Raw genomic sequence first — 18,670 nt, 5'->3', positions numbered from 1 at the left:
ACACGACATGCTGTTTGTGCTGTTTGTGCCGTCATTCTGTTACCAAACACGGCATGCTGTTTGTGCCGTCATTCTGTTACCAAACACGACATGCTGTTTGTGCTGTTTGTGCCGTCATTCTGTTACCAAACACGACATGCTGTTTGTGCTGTTTGTGCCGTCATTCTGTTACCAAACACGACATGCTGTTTGTGCTGTTTGTGCCGTCATTCTGTTACCAAACACGACATGCTGTTTGTGCTGTTTGCGCCGTCATTCTGTTACCAAACACGACATGCTGTTTGTGCCGTCATTCTGTTACCAAACACGACATGCTGTTTGTGCTGTTTGTGCCGTCATTCTGTTACCAAACACGGCATGCTGTTTGTGCTGTTTGTGCCGTTATTCTGTTACCAAACACGGCATGCTGTTTGTGCCGTCATTCTGTTACCAAACATGGCATGCTGTTTGTGTTGTTTGTGCCGTCATTCTGTTACCAAACACGACATGCTGTTTGTGCTGTTTGTGCCGTCATTCTGTTACCAAACACGGCATGCTGTTTGTGCCGTCATTCTGTTACCAAACACGACATGCTGTTTGTGCCGTCATTCTGTTACCAAACACGACATGCTGTTTGTGCCGTCATTCTGTTACCAAACACGTCATGCTGTTTGTGCCGTCATTCTGTTACCAAACACGGCATGCTGTTTGTGCCGTCATTCTGTTACCAAACACGACATGCTGTTTGTGCCGTCATTCTGTTACCAAACACGACATGCTGTTTGTGCCGTCATTTTGTTACCAAACACAACATGCTGTTTGTGCCGTCATTCTGTTACCAAACACGGCATTCTGTTTGTGCCGTCATTCTGTTACCAAACACGGCATGCTGTTTGTGCCGTCATTCTGTTACCAAACACGGCATGCTGTTTGTGCCGTCATTCTGTTACCAAACACGACATGCTGTTTGTGCCGTCATTCTGTTACCAAACACGACATGCTGTTTGTGCCGTCATTCTGTTACCAAATACGACATGCTGTTTGTGCCGTCATTCTGTTACCAAACACGACATGCTGTTTGTGCCGTCATTCTGTTACCAAACACGGCATGCTGTTTGTGCCGTCATTCTGTTACCAAACACGACATGCTGTTTGTGCCGTCATTCTGTTACCAAACAAGACATGCTGTTTGTGCCGTCATTCTGTTACCAAACACGGCGTGCTGTTTGTGCCGTCATTCTGTTACCAAACACGACGTGCTGTTTGTGCCGTCATTCTGTTACCAAACACGACATACTGTTTGTGCCGTCATTCTGTTACCAAACACGACATGCTGTTTGTGCCGTCATTCTGTTACCAAACAAGACATGCTGTTTGTGCCGTCATTCTGTTACCAAACACGGCGTGCTGTTTGTGCCGTCCTTCTGTTACCAAACACGACGTGCTGTTTGTGCCGTCATTCTGTTACCAAACACGACATACTGTTTGTGCCGTCATTCTGTTACCAAACACGACGTGCTGTTTGTGCCGTCATTCTGTTACCAAACACGACGTGCTGTTTGTGCCGTCATTCTGTTACCAAACACGGCATGCTGTTTGTGCTGTTTGTGCCGTCATTCTGTTACCAAACACGGCATGCTGTTTGTGCCGTCATTCTGTTACCAAACACGACATGCTGTTTGTGCTGTTTGTGCCGTCATTCTGTTACCAAACACGGCATGCTGTTTGTGCCGTCATTCTGTTACCAAACACGAGGTGCTGTTTGTGCCGTCATTCTGTTACCAAACACGACGTGCTGTTTGTGCCGTCATTCTGTTACCAAACACGACGTGCTGTTTGTGCCGTCATTCTGTTACCAAACACGACGTGCTGTTTGTGCCGTCATTCTGTTACCAAACACGACATGCTGTTTGTGCTGTTTGTGCTGTTTGTGCCGTCATTCTGTTACCAAACACGACATGCTGTTTGTGCTGTTTGTGCCGTCATTCTGTTACCAAACACGACATGCTGTTTGTGCCGTCATTCTGTTACCAAACACGACATGCTGTTTGTGCTGTTTGTGCCGTCATTCTGTTACCAAACACGACGTGCTGTTTGTGCTGTTTGTGCCGTCATTCTGTTACCAAACACGACATGCTGTTTGTGCCGTCATTCTGTTACCAAACACGACATGCTGTTTGTGCCGTCATTCTGTTACCAAACACGACATGCTGTTTGTGCTGTTTGTGCCGTCATTCTGTTACCAAACACGACGTGCTGTTTGTGCCGTCATTCTGTTACCAAACACGACATGCTGTTTGTGCCGTCATTCTGTTACCAAACACGACATGCTGTTTGTGCTGTTTGTGCCGTCATTCTGTTACCAAACACGACGTGCTGTTTGTGCCGTCATTCTGTTACCAAACACGACGTGCTGTTTGTGCCGTCATTCTGTTACCAAACACGACATGCTGTTTGTGCCGTCATTCTGTTACCAAACACGACATGCTGTTTGTGCCGTCATTCTGTTACCAAACAGGACATGCTGTTTGTGCCGTCATTCTGTTACCAAACACGGCGTGCTGTTTGTGCCGTCCTTCTGTTACCAAACACGACGTGCTGTTTGTGCCGTCATTCTGTTACCAAACACGACATACTGTTTGTGCCGTCATTCTGTTACCAAACACGACATGCTGTTTGTGCCGTCATTCTGTTACCAAACAAGACATGCTGTTTGTGCCGTCATTCTGTTACCAAACACGGCGTGCTGTTTGTGCCGTCCTTCTGTTACCAAACACGACGTGCTGTTTGTGCCGTCATTCTGTTACCAAACACGACATACTGTTTGTGCCGTCATTCTGTTACCAAACACGACGTGCTGTTTGTGCCGTCATTCTGTTACCAAACACGACGTGCTGTTTGTGCCGTCATTCTGTTACCAAACACGGCATGCTGTTTGTGCTGTTTGTGCCGTCATTCTGTTACCAAACACGGCATGCTGTTTGTGCCGTCATTCTGTTACCAAACACGACATGCTGTTTGTGCTGTTTGTGCCGTCATTCTGTTACCAAACACGGCATGCTGTTTGTGCCGTCATTCTGTTACCAAACACGAGGTGCTGTTTGTGCCGTCATTCTGTTACCAAACACGACGTGCTGTTTGTGCCGTCATTCTGTTACCAAACACGACGTGCTGTTTGTGCCGTCATTCTGTTACCAAACACGACGTGCTGTTTGTGCCGTCATTCTGTTACCAAACACGACATGCTGTTTGTGCTGTTTGTGCTGTTTGTGCCGTCATTCTGTTACCAAACACGACATGCTGTTTGTGCTGTTTGTGCCGTCATTCTGTTACCAAACACGACATGCTGTTTGTGCCGTCATTCTGTTACCAAACACGACATGCTGTTTGTGCTGTTTGTGCCGTCATTCTGTTACCAAACACGACGTGCTGTTTGTGCTGTTTGTGCCGTCATTCTGTTACCAAACACGACATGCTGTTTGTGCCGTCATTCTGTTACCAAACACGACATGCTGTTTGTGCCGTCATTCTGTTACCAAACACGACATGCTGTTTGTGCTGTTTGTGCCGTCATTCTGTTACCAAACACGACGTGCTGTTTGTGCCGTCATTCTGTTACCAAACACGACATGCTGTTTGTGCCGTCATTCTGTTACCAAACACGACATGCTGTTTGTGCTGTTTGTGCCGTCATTCTGTTACCAAACACGACGTGCTGTTTGTGCCGTCATTCTGTTACCAAACACGACGTGCTGTTTGTGCCGTCATTCTGTTACCAAACACGACATGCTGTTTGTGCCGTCATTCTGTTACCAAACACGACATGCTGTTTGTGCTGTTTGTGCCGTCATTCTGTTACCAAACACGACGTGCTGTTTGTGCCGTCATTCTGTTACCAAACACGACATGCTGTTTGTGCCGTCATTCTGTTACCAAACACGACATGCTGTTTGTGCTGTTTGTGCCGTCATTCTGTTACCAAACACGACGTGCTGTTTGTGCCGTCATTCTGTTACCAAACACGACGTGCTTTTTGTGCCGTCATTCTGTTACCAAACACGACATGCTGTTTGTGCCGTCATTCTGTTACCAAACACGACATGCTGTTTGTGCCGTCATTCTGTTACCAAACACGACGTGCTGTTTGTGCCGTCATTCTGTTACCAAACACGACATGCTGTTTGTGCTGTTTGTGCCGTCATTCTGTTACCAAACACGACATGCTGTTTGTGCCGTCATTCTGTTACCAAACACGACATGCTGTTTGTGCTGTTTGTGCCGTCATTCTGTTACCAAACACGACGTGCTGTTTGTGCTGTTTGTGCTGTCATTCTGTTACCAAACACGACATGCTGTTTGTGCTGTTTGTGCCGTCATTCTGTTACCAAACACGGCGTGCTGTTTGTGCCGTCATTCTGTTACCAAACACGACATGCTGTTTGTGCTGTTTGTGCCGTCATTCTGTTACCAAACACGACATGCTGTTTGTGCTGTTTGTGCCGTCATTCTGTTACCAAACACGACATGCTGTTTGTGCTGTTTGTGCCGTCATTCTGTTACCAAACACGGCTTCTGCGCTGTTCTTCAAGTTACATTTCCAGTAGAAATGGTTTAAAGTAATGCATATGTGTAGAATTGTATGTTTTGTTTAACTTTGTAATCATTGTTTTTTTGTTCGACATACATTTGAAAGTGAAAAAAAATAATCTGAGTCTCAGCATTACTCTTGTTACCGTGGAATTGCCCATAACCATCCACATCCACCCACATTGTCGCAATTACTTTTCCCAAAAGTTTGGAGCCTCTTAGAGTCTCCTGGCTGATGTTGGTTGGCTGATGCCCCCCTGAGAACCTTCAGGAATGCCAACCAGGGTCCGGGGGGGGGGCTCATCCTAGATGGAAACTCCTACTCCGAGACGCTTTCTACAGGACCCTGGCTGGCATTCCTGGATATGTGGGGGCTGGGCTCTGGGACTCGGGCCAAGGCAGCTGTGGTGTGATTCAGCTTAGAGCTGTTCATTTACCTCTAGTCCTGAGTAAGCCTGTGTTAAGAACAGGAGGTGTAGGCTAATCACTGCTGAGTGCAGTAGGAGGGTCAGCCAGTAGCTAGCTGCACCGACGGACCGTAACACCAGCCCCATAATGACCCCTCTTTGTGGGCCCAGCTGAGTATTGCTATCAGAATGTCAATGCTAAGGAGGGCGAGAGGAGAGGGGAGAGGGGAGAGGGGAGAATGGAGAATGGAGAGGGGAGAATGGAGAGAGGAGAGGGGAGAATGGAGAGGGGAGAGGGGAGAGGGGGGAATGGAGAGGGGAGAGGGGGGAATGGAGAGGGGGGAGGGGGGGGAGAATGGAGAGGGGAGACGAGAGAGAGGTGAGGGGAGAAAGGAGAGGGAGAGGAGGGAGAAGAGAAGGAGAGGGGAGAAAGGAGAGGGAGAGGGTAGAGGAGATGGGAGGGGAGAGGGGGGAGAAAGAAGAGGGAGAGGAGAGGGGGGAGAAAGAATAGGGAGAGGAGAGGGGAGAGGGGGGAGAAAGAAGAGGGAGAGGGTAGAGGAGAGGGGAGAGGGAGAGAGAGAGAGACAGAGAGAAGGGTAAAACAGGCTTCGTCATGTAGCCAATGTTTTTGCATTATGGTTTACCCAGCAGGTGTCATCACTACTATCCTTTAGGCAATATCCTTTTTGCTTTTGAACGACCTGACATTTTGTAAGGGTATCAGTTATTTTTGTGTGGAATGTGGAATGTGCATCATTAGTTTTTTGTCTCTGATAAGTTGTTGTCTCTCTGTCGTCATACTGTATCTCACTGACTGTTGTTTTACATTCCATCAGCTGAAGGAATCTCACACTCACAGTCTCTGTCTCTCTCTGTCTCACTCTCTCACTCTCTCTGTCTCTTTCTCACTTTCTCTCTCTGTCTCTCTCTCACTTTCTCTCTCTGTCTCTCTCTCACTTTCTCTCTCTGTCTCTCTCTCACTTTCTCTCTCTCTCTGTCTCTCTCTCACTTTCTCTCTCTCTCTCTCTCTCTCTCTCTCTCTGTCTCTCTCTCACTTTCTCTCTCTCTCTCTCTCTCTCTCTCTGTCTCTCTCTCTCTCTCTCTCTCTCTCTCTCTCTCTCTCACTCTCTATCTCTATCTCTCTATCTCTCTCACTCTCTCACACACTCTCTCTCTCTATCACTCTCACTCTCACTCTCTCACTCTCTATCTCTCTATCTCTCTCACTCTCTCACACTCTCTCTCTCTCTCTCTCACACACTCTCTCACTCTCTCACTCTCACACTCTCTCACTCTCTCACTCTCTCTCTCACTCTCTCTCTCACTCTCTCACTATCTCTCTCTCCCTCTCTCAGTGCATGAGGGTTTCTCCCCAGGAGTATGTGTGTTTTGGATTTTGAGAATGTGAGCGTTCAAAGGTTTCATCCAATACTTTGTATACTTCAGTCCAGAAGTAATTGAGGACTGGGCCAGACGATAGTATGTGCGTGTGATTAGCCCTGCTCTCCCCACAGTTATGCCAGCAACTTGGTGTGATGTCACAGTTACCCAGCTACATGGTGTGATGTCACAGTACCCAGCTACATGGTGTGATGTCACAGTACCCAGCTACTTGGTGTGATGTCACAGTTCTATTTGATTGTATTATAGGAGTAATGAAAAATCTTGACTGTTTGCTGATTTAATCCCCCAAATCCTTTCTGGCTCTCAGCCTGCTGAGGAGGAACCCGCATGGGTTCAAGTACTATTTGAAATCGTTCAAATACTTTGAGTGTCTCCTTTCGCCTGACTTAAGCGCCATTGTGCCAGCCGCCAGGTGGACAATGTGTTTTATTTTCTTTTGGTACCATTGCAACAGGCAAGTTCAATCAAGATAAAAGTGCATTTGAAAAAATTATTTCAAATATTATTTGAACCCAGGTCTGGGAGAAACATTTCAGTGCAACGACTTTTCTCTTTGATTTCTGTTTTTACATTTCAGTTACATTTCAGTGACATTCCAGTTACATTTCAGTGACATTCCAGTTACATTTCAGTGACATTCCAGTTACATTTCAGTGACATTCCAGTTACATTCCAGTTACATTTCAGTGACATTCCAGTTCCAGTTACATTCCAGTTACATTCCAGTTACATTTCAGTTACATTCCAGTTACAAGTTAAACTGGTTTTGTGTTTGATGTGTGTCTTACACAGAATTGATCACTTTTAGTTGAGTCACATATGCTATTCTCAGCAACGTTCCGTAACTATGCGACCAGATCGTGTGTGCTATTCATCCTCACTTTGTTTGGCCTCTATTCCTTTTGTAATTCGTTATGAGAAGTCATTGAATGTGTCAACGAACTGGGCGTGTGGAGATTTGTTTTAAATGTCAGTAACAGGTACACACCCGGCATCATTTGTTTGCCTGCCACGTTTAGCCAATGCTACATGTACTCTATAAGCATCAATCTACATACTATTTCTATGGCTATTTCTATGGCTATTTCTATGGCTATTTCCATGTTAAAGGACCCATGAGTACCAACATGCAAAGTTGATAGGAGCACGTCAACGTGTGTGTCAAATGAAAAAGCTAAGAGTCTTAATTTTTTGGGGCAAAATTAAGTCATATTTAAAAAAACGTTAAACCCTTTTCCATCCTAAAAATAAATAAAATAGGAATAAGCAAAGGGCTTTGATTTCAAACAGATGGAAACGGGGTCTTAGACAACATCGACCAGAAATCTAATTGTATTGGTCACATACACATATTTAGTAGATGTTATTACGGGGTGTAGCAAAATGCTTGTGTTCCTAGCTCCAACAGTGCAGTAGAATCTAAAAATACACTACAGTACACACATCTAAATGTAAAATAATGGAATTAAGAAATATATAAATGTCAGGACGAGCAATGTCGGAGTGACATTGACTAAAATACAGTAGAATATAATACAGTATATCCATATGAGATGAGTAAAACAATAGAATATAATACAGTATATACATATGTAATGAGTAAAACAGTAGAATATAATACAGTATATACATATGAAATGAGTAAAGCAGTATGTGAACATTATTAAAGGGACCAGTGTTCCATTACTAAAGTGACCAGTCTTCCATTATTAAAGTGACCAGTGTTCCATGATTAAAGTGACCAGTGTTCCATTACTAAAGTGACCAGTGTTCCATTATTATAGTGACCAGTGTTCCATTATTAAAGTGACCAGTGTTTCATTATTAAAGTGACCAGTGTTCCAGGATTAAAGTGACCAGTGTTCCATTATTATAGTAACCAGTGTTCCATTATTATAGTGACCAGTGTTCCATTATTAAAGTGACCAGTGTTCCATGTTTAAAGGGACCAGTGTTCCATTATTAAAGTGACCAGTGTTCCATGTTTAAAGGGACCAGTGTTCCATGATTAAAGTGGCCAGTGTTCCATTATTAAAGTGACCAGTGTTCCATGATTAAAGTGACCAGTGTTCCATTATTATAGTGACCAGTGTTCCATTATTATAGTGACCAGTGTTCCATTATTAAAGTGACCAGTGTTCCATGTTTAAAGGGACCAGTGTTCCATTATAGCTGATGCATGCATGCTGGACTGTCCATTAATCACGGTAATCCATTCTGCTTGTTTATGTTTTATCTGTCGGCCCCAGCCGCACTTATGCTCTGTGTGTAGTTAATCCGACCCTCTCTGCCTAATCAATCGCCATTCTACCTGCTGTTGTTGTGCTAGCTGATTAGCTGTTGTCTCACCTACTGTTTTAGCTAGCTCTCCCAATTCAACACCTGTGATTACTGTATGCCTCGCTGTATGTCTTTCTCAAATGTCAATATGCCTTGTATACTGTTGTGCAGGTTAGTTATCATTGTTTTAGTTTACAATGGAGCCCCTAGTTCCACTCTTTATACCCCTGTTACCTCCTTTGTCCCACCCCCCACACATGCGGTGACCTCACCCATTACAACCAGCATGTCCAGAGATACAACCTCTCTCATCATCACCCAGTGCCTGGGCTTACCTCCGCTGTACCCGCACCCCACCATACCCCTGTTTGCGCATTATGCCCTGAATATATTCTACCATGCCCAGAAACCTGCTCCTCTTATTCTCTGTCCCCAACGCCCTAGGCGACCAGTTTTGATAGCCTTCAGCCGCACCCTCATACTACTCCTTCTCTGTTCCGCGGGTGATGTGGAGGTAAACCCAGGCCCTGCATGTCCCCAGGCACCCTCATTTGTTGACTTCTGTGATCGAAAAAGCCTTGGTTTCATGCATGTCAACATCAGAAGCCTCCTCCCTAAGTTTGTCTTACTCACTGCTCTAGCACACTCTGCTAACCCTGATGTCCTTGCCGTGTCTGAATCCTGGCTCAGGAAGGCCACCAAAAATTCTGAGATTTCCATACCCAACTATAACATCTTCCGTCAAGATAGAACTGCCAAAGGAGGAGGAGTTGCAGTCTACTGCAGAGATAGCCTGCAAAGTAATGTCATACTTTCCAGGTCCATACCCAAACAGTTCGAACTACTAATTTTGAAAATTACTCTCTCCAGAAATAAGTCTCTCACTGTTGCCGCCTGCTACCGACCCCCCTCAGCTCCCAGCTGTGCCCTGGACACCATTTGTGAATTGATCGCCCCCCATCTAGCTTCAGAGTTTGTTCTGTTAGGTGACCTAAACTGGGATATGCTTAACACCCCGGCAGTCCTACAATCTAAGCTAGATGCCCTCAATCTCACTCAAATCATCAAGGAACCCACCAGGTACAACCCTAACTCTGTAAACAAGGGCACCCTCATTGACGTCATCCTGACCAACTGGCCCTCCAAATACACCTCCGCTGTCTTCAACCAGGATCTCAGCGATCACTGCCTCATTGCCTGTATCCGCTATGGAGCCGCAGTCAAACGACCACCCCTCATCACTGTCAAACGCTCCCTAAAACACTTCTGTGAGCAGGCCTTTCTAATCGACCTGGCCCGGGTATCCTGGAAGGACATTGACCTCATCCCGTCAGTTGAGGATGCCTGGTCTTTCTTTAAAAGTAACTTCCTCACCATTTTAGATAAGCATGCTCCGTTCAAAAAATGCAGAACTAAGAACAGATATAGCCCCTGGTTCACTCCAGACCTGACTGCCCTCGACCAGCACAAAAACATCCTGTGGCGGACTGCACTAACATCGAACAGTCCCCGCGATATGCAACTGTTCAGGGAAGTCAGGAACCAATACACACAGTCAGTCAGGAAAGCTAAAGCCAACTTCTTCAGGCAGAAGTTTGCATCTTGTAGCTCCAACTCCAAAAAGTTCTGGGACACTGTGAAGTCCATGGAGAACAAGAGCACCTCCTCCCAGCTGCCCACTGCACTGAGGCTAGGTAACACGGTCACCACCGATAAATCCATGATTATCGAAAACTTCAACAAGCATTTCTCAACGGCTGGCCATGCCTTCCGCCTGGCTACTCCAACCTCGTCCAACAGCTCCCCCCCCCCCGCAGCTACTCGCCCAAGCCTCTCCAGGTTCTCCTTTACCCAAATCCAGATAGCAGATGTCCTGAAAGAGCTGCAAAACCTGGACCCGTACAAATCAGCTGGGCTGGACAATCTGGACCCTCTATTCCTGAAACTATCCGCCGCCATTGTCGCAACCCCTATTACCAGCCTGTTCAACCTCTCTTTCATATCGTCTGAGATCCCCAAGGATTGGAAAGCTGCCGCAGTCATCCCCCTCTTCAAAGGGGGCGACACCCTGGACCCAAACTGTTACAGACCTATATCCATCCTGCCCTGCCTATCTAAGGTCTTCGAAAGCCAAGTCAACAAACAGGTCACTGACCATCTTGAATCCCACCGTACCTTCTCCGCTGTGCAATCTGGTTTCCGAGCCGGTCACGGGTGTACCTCAGCCACGCTCAAGGTACTAAACGATATCATAACCGCCATCGATAAAAGACAGTACTGTGCAGCCGTCTTCATAGACCTTGCCAAGGCTTTCGACTCTGTCAATCACCGTATTCTTACCGGCAGACTCAGTAGCCTCGGTTTTTCGGATGACTGCCTTGCCTGGTTCACCAATTACTTTGCAGACAGAGTTCAGTGTGTCAAATCGGAGGGCATGCTGTCCGGTCCTCTGGCAGTCTCTATGGGGGTGCCACAGGGTTCAATTCTCGGGCCGACTCTTTTCTCTGTATATATCAATGATGTTTCTCATGCTGCGGGCGATTCCCTGATCCACCTCTACGCAGACGACACCATTCTATATACTTCCGGCCCGTCCTTGGACACTGTGCTATCTAACCTCCAAACGAGCTTCAATGCCATACAGCACTCCTTCCGTGGCCTCCAACTGCTCTTAAACGCTAGTAAAACCAAATGCATGCTTTTCAACCGTTCGCTGCCTGCACCCGCACGCCTGACCAGCATCACCACCCTGGATGGTTCCGACCTTGAATATGTGGACATCTATAAGTACCTAGGTGTCTGGCTAGACTCTAAACTCTCCTTCCAGACCCATATCAAACATCTCCAATCGAAAATCAAATCAAGAGTCGGCTTTCTATTCCGCAACAAAGCCTCCTTCACTCACGCCGCCAAACTTACCCTAGTAAAACTGACTATCCTACCGATCCTCGACTTCGGCGATGTCATCTACAAAATTGCTTCCAACACTCTACTCAGCAAACTGGATGCAGTTTATCACAGTGCCATCCGTTTTGTCACTAAAGCACCTTATACCACCCACCACTGCGACTTGTATGCTCTAGTCGGCTGGCCCTCGCTACATATTCGTCGCCAGACCCACTGGCTCCAGGTCATCTACAAGTCCATGCTAGGTAAAGCTCCGCCTTATCTCAGTTCACTGGTTACGATGGCAACACCCATCCGTAGCACGCGCTCCAGCAGGTGTATCTCACTGATCATCCCTAAAGCCAACACCTCATTTGGCCGCCTTTCGTTCCAGTTCTCTGCTGCCTGTGATTGGAACGAATTGCAAAAATCGCTGAAGTTGGAGACTTTTATCTCACTCACCAACTTCAAACATCTGCTATCTGAGCAGCTAACCGATCGCTGCAGCTGTACATAGTCTATTGGTAAATAGCCCACCCATTTTCACCTACCTCATCCCCATACTGTTTTTATTTATTTATTTTTCTGCTCTTTTGCACACCAATATCTCTATCTCTACCTTTACATAACCATCTGATAATTTATCACTCCAGTGTTAATCTGCATAATTGTAATTATTTGCCTACCTTCTCATGCCTTTTGCACACAATGTATATATAGACTCCCCTTTTTTCTACTGTGTTATTGACTTGTTAATTGTTTACTCCATGTGTAACTCTGTGTTGTCTGTTCACACTGCTATGCCTTATCTTGGCCAGGTCGCAGTTGCAAATGAGAACTTGTTCTCAACTAGCCTACCTGGTTAAATAAAGGTGAAATAAAAATAAAAAATAAAAAAAATAAAAATTATTAAAGTGACCAGTGTTCCATGTTTAAAGGGACCAGTGTTCCATGTTTAAAGGGACCAGTGTTCCATTATTAAAGTGACCAGTGTTCCATTATTAAAGTGACCAGTGTTCCATTATTAAAGTGACCAGTCTTCTATGATTAAAGTGACCAGTGTTCCATTATTAAAGTGACCAGTGTTCCATGTTTAAAGGGACCAGTGTTCCATTATTAAAGTGACCAGTGTTCCATGTTTAAAGGGACCAGTGTTCCATGATTAATGTGGCCAGTGTTCCATTATTAAAGTGACCAGTGTTCCATGATTAAAGTGACCAGTGTTCCATTATTAAAGTGACCAGTGTTCCATGTTTAAAGGGACCAGTGTTCCATTATTAAAGTGACCAGTGTTCCATGTTTAAAGGGACCAGTGTTCCATTATTAAAGTGACTAGTGTTCCATTATTAAAGTGACCAGTGTTCCATTATTAAAGTGACCAGTGTTCCATTATTAAAGTGACCAGTGTTCCATGATTAAAGGGACCAGTGTTCCATTATTAAAGTGACCAGTGAGACCATGTCTATGTACATAGGGCAGCAGCCTCTAAGGTGCAGGGCTGAGTAACCGGGTGTTAGCCGGCTAATGACATTGATTAAGTTCAGGGCAGGCTACTGGGTGGAGGATACCTAGTGATGGCTGTTTAATAGCCTGATGGCCTTGAGATAGAAGCCGTTTTCATTCTCTTGGTCCCATCATTGATGCACCTATACTGACCTCGCCTTCTGCATGATAGTGGGGTGAACAGGCCGTGGCTCAGTTAAGGGCTTTACCTTAGATGCTGGTGAGGAAAGAAAGGGCTTTATCTTCGTTAGGTGCTGGTGAGAAGAGAAAGGGCTTTACTTCAGTTAGATGCTGGTGAGAAGAGAAAGGGCTTTACCTCCAGTTAGATGCTGGTGAGGAGAGAAGGGGCTTTACCTCAGTTAGATGCTGGTGAGGAGAGAAAGGGCTTTACCTCATTTAGATGCTGGTGAGGAAAGAACGGGTTTACCTCAGTTAGATGCTGGTGAGGAGAGAAAGGGCTTTTCATCAGTTAGATGCTGGTGAGGAGAGAAGGGGCTTTACCTCAGTTAGATGCTGGTGAGGAGAGAAGGGGCTTTACCTCCAGTTAAATGCTGGTGAGGAAAGAAAGGGCTTTACCTCAGTTAGATGCTGGTGAGGAGTGAAAGGGCTTTACTTCAGTTAGATGCTGGTAAGGTGAGAAAGGGCTTTTCATCAGTTAGATGCTGGTGAGGAGAGAAAGGGCTTAACCTCAGTTAGATGCTGGTGAGGAGAAAAGGGCTTTACCTCAGTTAGATGCTGATCAAAAGAAAAAGGGCTTTATCGCAGTTTTATGCTGGCGAGGAGAGAAGGGGCTTTTCATCAGTTAGATGCTGGTGAGGAGAGAAAGGGCTTTACCTCAGTTAGATGCTGGTGAGGAGAGAAAGGGCTTTACCTCAGTTAGATGCTGGTGAGGAGAGAAAGGGCTTTACCTCAGTTAGATGCTGGTGAGGAGAGAAGGGCTTTACCTCAGTTAGATGCTGATCAAAAGAAAAAGGGCTTTTCATCAGTTAGATGCTGGCGAGGAGAGAAGGGGCTTTTCATCAGTTAGATGCTGGTGAGGAGAGAAAGGGCTTTACCTCAGTTAGATGCTGGTGAGGAGAGAAAGGGCTTTACCTCAGTTAGATGCTGGTGAGGAGAGAAAGGGCTTTACCTCAGTTAGATGCTGGTGAGGAGAGAAGGGCTTTACCTCAGTTAGATGCTGATCAAGAAAAAAAGGGCTTTATCGCAGTTTTATGCTGGTGAGGAGAGAAGGGGCTTTACCTCAGTTAGATGCTGATCAAGAAAAAAAGGGCTTTATCGCAGTTTTATGCTGGTGAGGAGAGAAGGGGCTTTACCTCAGTTTTATGCTGGTGAGGAGAGAAGGGGCTTTACCTCAGTTTTATGCTGGTGAGGAGAGAAGGGGCTTTACCAAAGACAGTACAGTATAAGGTTCAGTTACTCTGTGGCTTTACCTCAGAATGTGTCGGAAATATGAGTGCTGCTAGTGCTAACGAGAACGTTGATTTGGTGCCAAAGAAAAGCGCATCTTTAGTGATATTGCAGTATTTCGGCACATCTTCAGTGGTATGGCAGTATATTAAGTGGTATGGCAGTATATTAAGTGGTATGGCAGTATATTCAGTGGTATGGCAGTATATTCAGTGGTATGGCAGTATATTCAGTGGTATGGCAGTATTTCAGCACATATTCAGTGGTATGGCAGTATATTCAGTGGTATGGCAGTATTTCAGCACATCTTCAGTGGTATGGCAGTATATTCAGTGGTATGGCAGTATTTCAGCACATCTTCAGTGGTATGGCAGTATATTCAGTGGTATGGCAGTATTTCAGCACATCTTCAGTGGTATGGCAGTATATTCAGTGGTATGGCAGTATTTCAGCACATCTTCAGTGGTATGGCAGTATTTCAGCACATCTTCAGTGGTATGGCAGTATATTCAGTGGTATGGCAGTATATTCAGTGGTATGGCAGTATATTCAGTGGTATGGTAATATTTCAGCACATCTTCGGTGGTATGGCAGTATATTCAGTGGTATGGCAGTATATTCAGTGGTATGGCAGTATATTCAGTGGCATGGCAGTATTTCAGCGCATCTTCGGTGGTATGGCAGTATATTCAGTGGTATGGCAGTATATTCAGTGGTATGGCAGTATATTCAGTGGTATGGCAATATTTCAGCACATCTTCGGTGGTATGGCAGTATATTCAGTGGTATGGCAGTATATTCAGTGGCATGGCAGTATATTCAGTGGCATGGCAGTATATTCAGTGGCATGGCAGTATTTCAGTGCATCTTCGGTGGTATGGCAGTATATTCAGTGGTATGGCAGTATTTCAACACATCTTCAGGGGTATGGCAGTATATTCAGTGGTATGGCAGTATATTCAGTGGCATGGCAGTATTTCAGCACATCTTCAGGGGTATGGCAGTATTTCAGCACATCTTCGGTGGTATGGCAGTATATTCAGTGGTATGGTAGTATTTCAGCACATCTTCAGGGGTATGGCAGTATTTCAGCACATCTTCGGTGGTATGGCAGTATATTCAGTGGTATGGCAGTATATTCAGTGGCATGGCAGTATTTCAGCACATCTTCAGGGGTATGGCAGTATTTCAGCACATCTTCGGTGGTATGGCAGTATATTCAGTGGTATGGCAGTATATTCAGTGGTATGGCAGTATTTCAGCACATCTTCAGGGGTATGGCAGTATTTCAGCACATCTTCAGGGGTATGGCAGTATATTCAGTGGTATGGCAGTATATTCAGTGGTATGGCAGTATTTCAGCACATCTTCAGTGGTATGGCAGTATTTCAGCACATCTTCAGGGGTATGGCAGTATATTCAGTGGTATGGCAGTATATTCAGTGGTATGGCAGTATTTCAGCACATCTTCAGGGGTATGGCAGTATTTCAGCACATCTTCAGGGGTATGGCAGTATATTCAGTGGTATGGCAGTATATTCAGTGGTATGGCAGTATTTCAGCACATCTTCAGGGGTATGGCAGTATTTCAGCACATCTTCGGTGGTATGGCAGTATATTCAGTGGTATGGCAGTATTTCAGCACATCTTCAGGGGTATGGCAGTATTTCAGCTACAGGCAAACAGATATCAACCAAATGCAAGTGTTGTGAAAAAGGTGCCTCAGAGTTGTGGTAACAACAAGAGGCAACACAACACATTTATTCAATCAATCGAAGAATGAACACCCCCTACTTTACGGACGCTTGGGTTCAACCAGCCACCTACGTTAAACAGGCGTTGATTGCCAATGTGTTTTCAAGTGTAACGCCATACAAAAATAAAAAACCCACAGACGTTATCACCTATCACGTAGGCAGTCATTGTAAATAAAAATGTGTTCTTAAACTGACTTGCCAAGTTAAATACACGTTCAATAAAATAAATAAATAAAATAAAATTAATTAACATAGCCATAGACATGGTTCCTATTTACACAGTCAGCAAAGACGGCTTCAAGATGATAAACTAGCTGGACAGGAGATGCAAGATTCCATCTCGCACATATTTCTCCCAAGATGCCATTCCAACACTATAACACAATAAGCGTGAGGATGAAACATGGCGCGTTGAATGACTGGACCAGACTTTCAATGTTTTTGGACACGGACTTGCACCTTAAAATCAGTAGGTTACATGTTTGTTTTTTTAAGGCACTTTGACTTATCATTTCAATTCTAATAACGATTCTAATAACGATTGAGCCTACTTACTGAAGCATAATTACACAACCATCAGCTTCCTATGCCAGCTGTAGCCTATGGCTGTAGCCTATGGCTGTAGCCGTAGCCTATGGCTGTAGCCGTAGCCTATGGCTGCCTGAATACATCATTCACTTAGGTTATTTAAGAACTCATAATGGTAAAATAGGAAATAGTAACTCATAATGTGATTAATTAATGAATTAATAGGTATATTCATAATTAATATAGCACGCTATATTTGTATGATTATGTTAAAATGGCATGTTTGTTAATATTAAAATGTATCATTAGGTAGGTGTAATTCTCATATCTATTGTCATAACAATGTTGGACAAAATTAGTTTAATTTCGTTTAGTATTCAGTTACAAGTGATGTTCTCTACCCTGACAGTATATATTCATTCATATGATCTTATTTTACAAGTGATGTTCTCTACCCTGACGCTTGTTTTAACCAAGTCTGATGGAATTACCACGTTTACAGCCAAGTGTCACAACTCATACCCCCCCCCCCCCCCCAAAAAAAAATACAATTAGATATTTTGTTCAAATTGCGCAGCCCAACCCCATAAGGGCGATCACCCCCACCAATCTGATGGGGGAGGGGGTGACGTGACCTACCATAGGGGCGCGTGGTTGCTCTGTTGTTATGGATACCACCCAGGTTGTCCTGTCGTCGGGGCGGGTTGGCATGTGAGGAATGTGAAGGGAACACTTGAACAGAAGGTTAGAGAGGCGCATCTCTCCCCCCCCCCCCTCTCCCCTCCCCCATCCCCCTCAACTCCTGATGTCTGGTTTTAATTAGACTTGTTAAATATGTAAATATGATGAGAGACAGTCACAGGGAGATTGAGCACACATAACTCTTCTTCAGAGAACATTGACTTTTCTTTTCAAGGAACAAAATACTCTAGAATGTCACATAACAGGAACATCTGGAAATGTTTAATTTGTTTCCCCATTAATTGTCTGTATTCCCTGAGCTGGTCTAGTTTATATAGCAGCCATCCACCTGAGGAGAGGTGTTGAGGCAGGGTAGTGATGATGAGGGAGAGGTGTGAATAGTGATGACGAGGGAGAGGTGTGAATAGTGATGATGAGGGAGAGGTGTGAACAGTGAATAGTCATGATGAGGGAGAGGTGTGAATAGTGATGATGAGGGAGAGGTGTGAACAGTGAATAGTGATGATGAGGGAGAGGTGTGAACAGTGATGAGGGAGAGGTGTGAACAGTGATGATGAGGGAGAGGTGTGAATAGTGATGATGAGGGAGAGGTGTGAACAGTGATGACGAGCGAGAGGTGTGAATATTGATGATGAGGGAGAGGTGTGAACAGTGATGACGAGGGAGAGGTGTGAATAGTGATGCCGAGGGAGAGGTGTGAATAGTGATGACGAGGGAGAGGTGTGAACAGTGAATAGTGATGATGGGGGAGAGGTGTGAACAGTGATGACGAGGGAGAGGTGTGAACAGTGAATAGTGATGACGAGGGAGAGGTGTGAATAGTGATGACGAGGGAGAGGTGTGAACAGTGAATAGTGATGACGAGGGAGAGGTGTGAACAGTGAATAATGATGACGAGGGAGAGGTGTGAATAGTGATGACGAGGGAGAGGTGTGAACAGTGATGACGAGGGATAGGTGTGAACAGTGAATAGTGATGACGAGGGAGAGGTGTGAACAGTGAATAGTGATGACGAGGGAGAGGTGTGAACAGTTATGACGAGGGAGAGGTGTGAACAGTGAATAGTGATGATGGGGGAGAGGTGTGAACAGTGAATAGTGATGATGGGGGAGAGGTGTGAACAGTGAATAGTGATGACGAGGGAGAGGTGTGAACAGTGATGACGAGGGAGAGGTGTGAACAGTGATGACGAGGGAGAGGTGCGAACAGTGAATAGTGATGATGAGGGAG

General features: G+C 45.1%; 1 protein-coding gene across 4 annotated transcripts in view; it reads left to right on the top strand.

Annotated features, from left to right (window-relative positions):
* The window catches only part of LOC110524941 (protein Shroom3), a 163,012-nt gene that overhangs the window by 60,305 nt on the left and 84,037 nt on the right, over positions 1-18,670 (top strand). The window contains exon 1 of one of the 4 annotated variants that reach the window (XM_036976678.1): positions 14,002-16,679. The exons of the other annotated variants lie outside the window; for them this stretch is intronic. The gene's annotated coding sequence lies outside the window, so the exon portion shown is untranslated. Of the gene's footprint in view, positions 1-14,001; positions 16,680-18,670 lie in introns of those variants that run through there. 4 annotated transcript variants of the gene reach the window in all.

The sequence above is a fragment of the Oncorhynchus mykiss genome, chromosome 5, assembly GCF_013265735.2.
Source record: "Oncorhynchus mykiss isolate Arlee chromosome 5, USDA_OmykA_1.1, whole genome shotgun sequence".
NCBI lineage: Eukaryota > Metazoa > Chordata > Actinopteri > Salmoniformes > Salmonidae > Oncorhynchus > Oncorhynchus mykiss.
The sequence above is the reverse complement of the archived record's forward strand: the minus strand, read 5'-3'. Positions and strand labels throughout refer to the sequence as shown.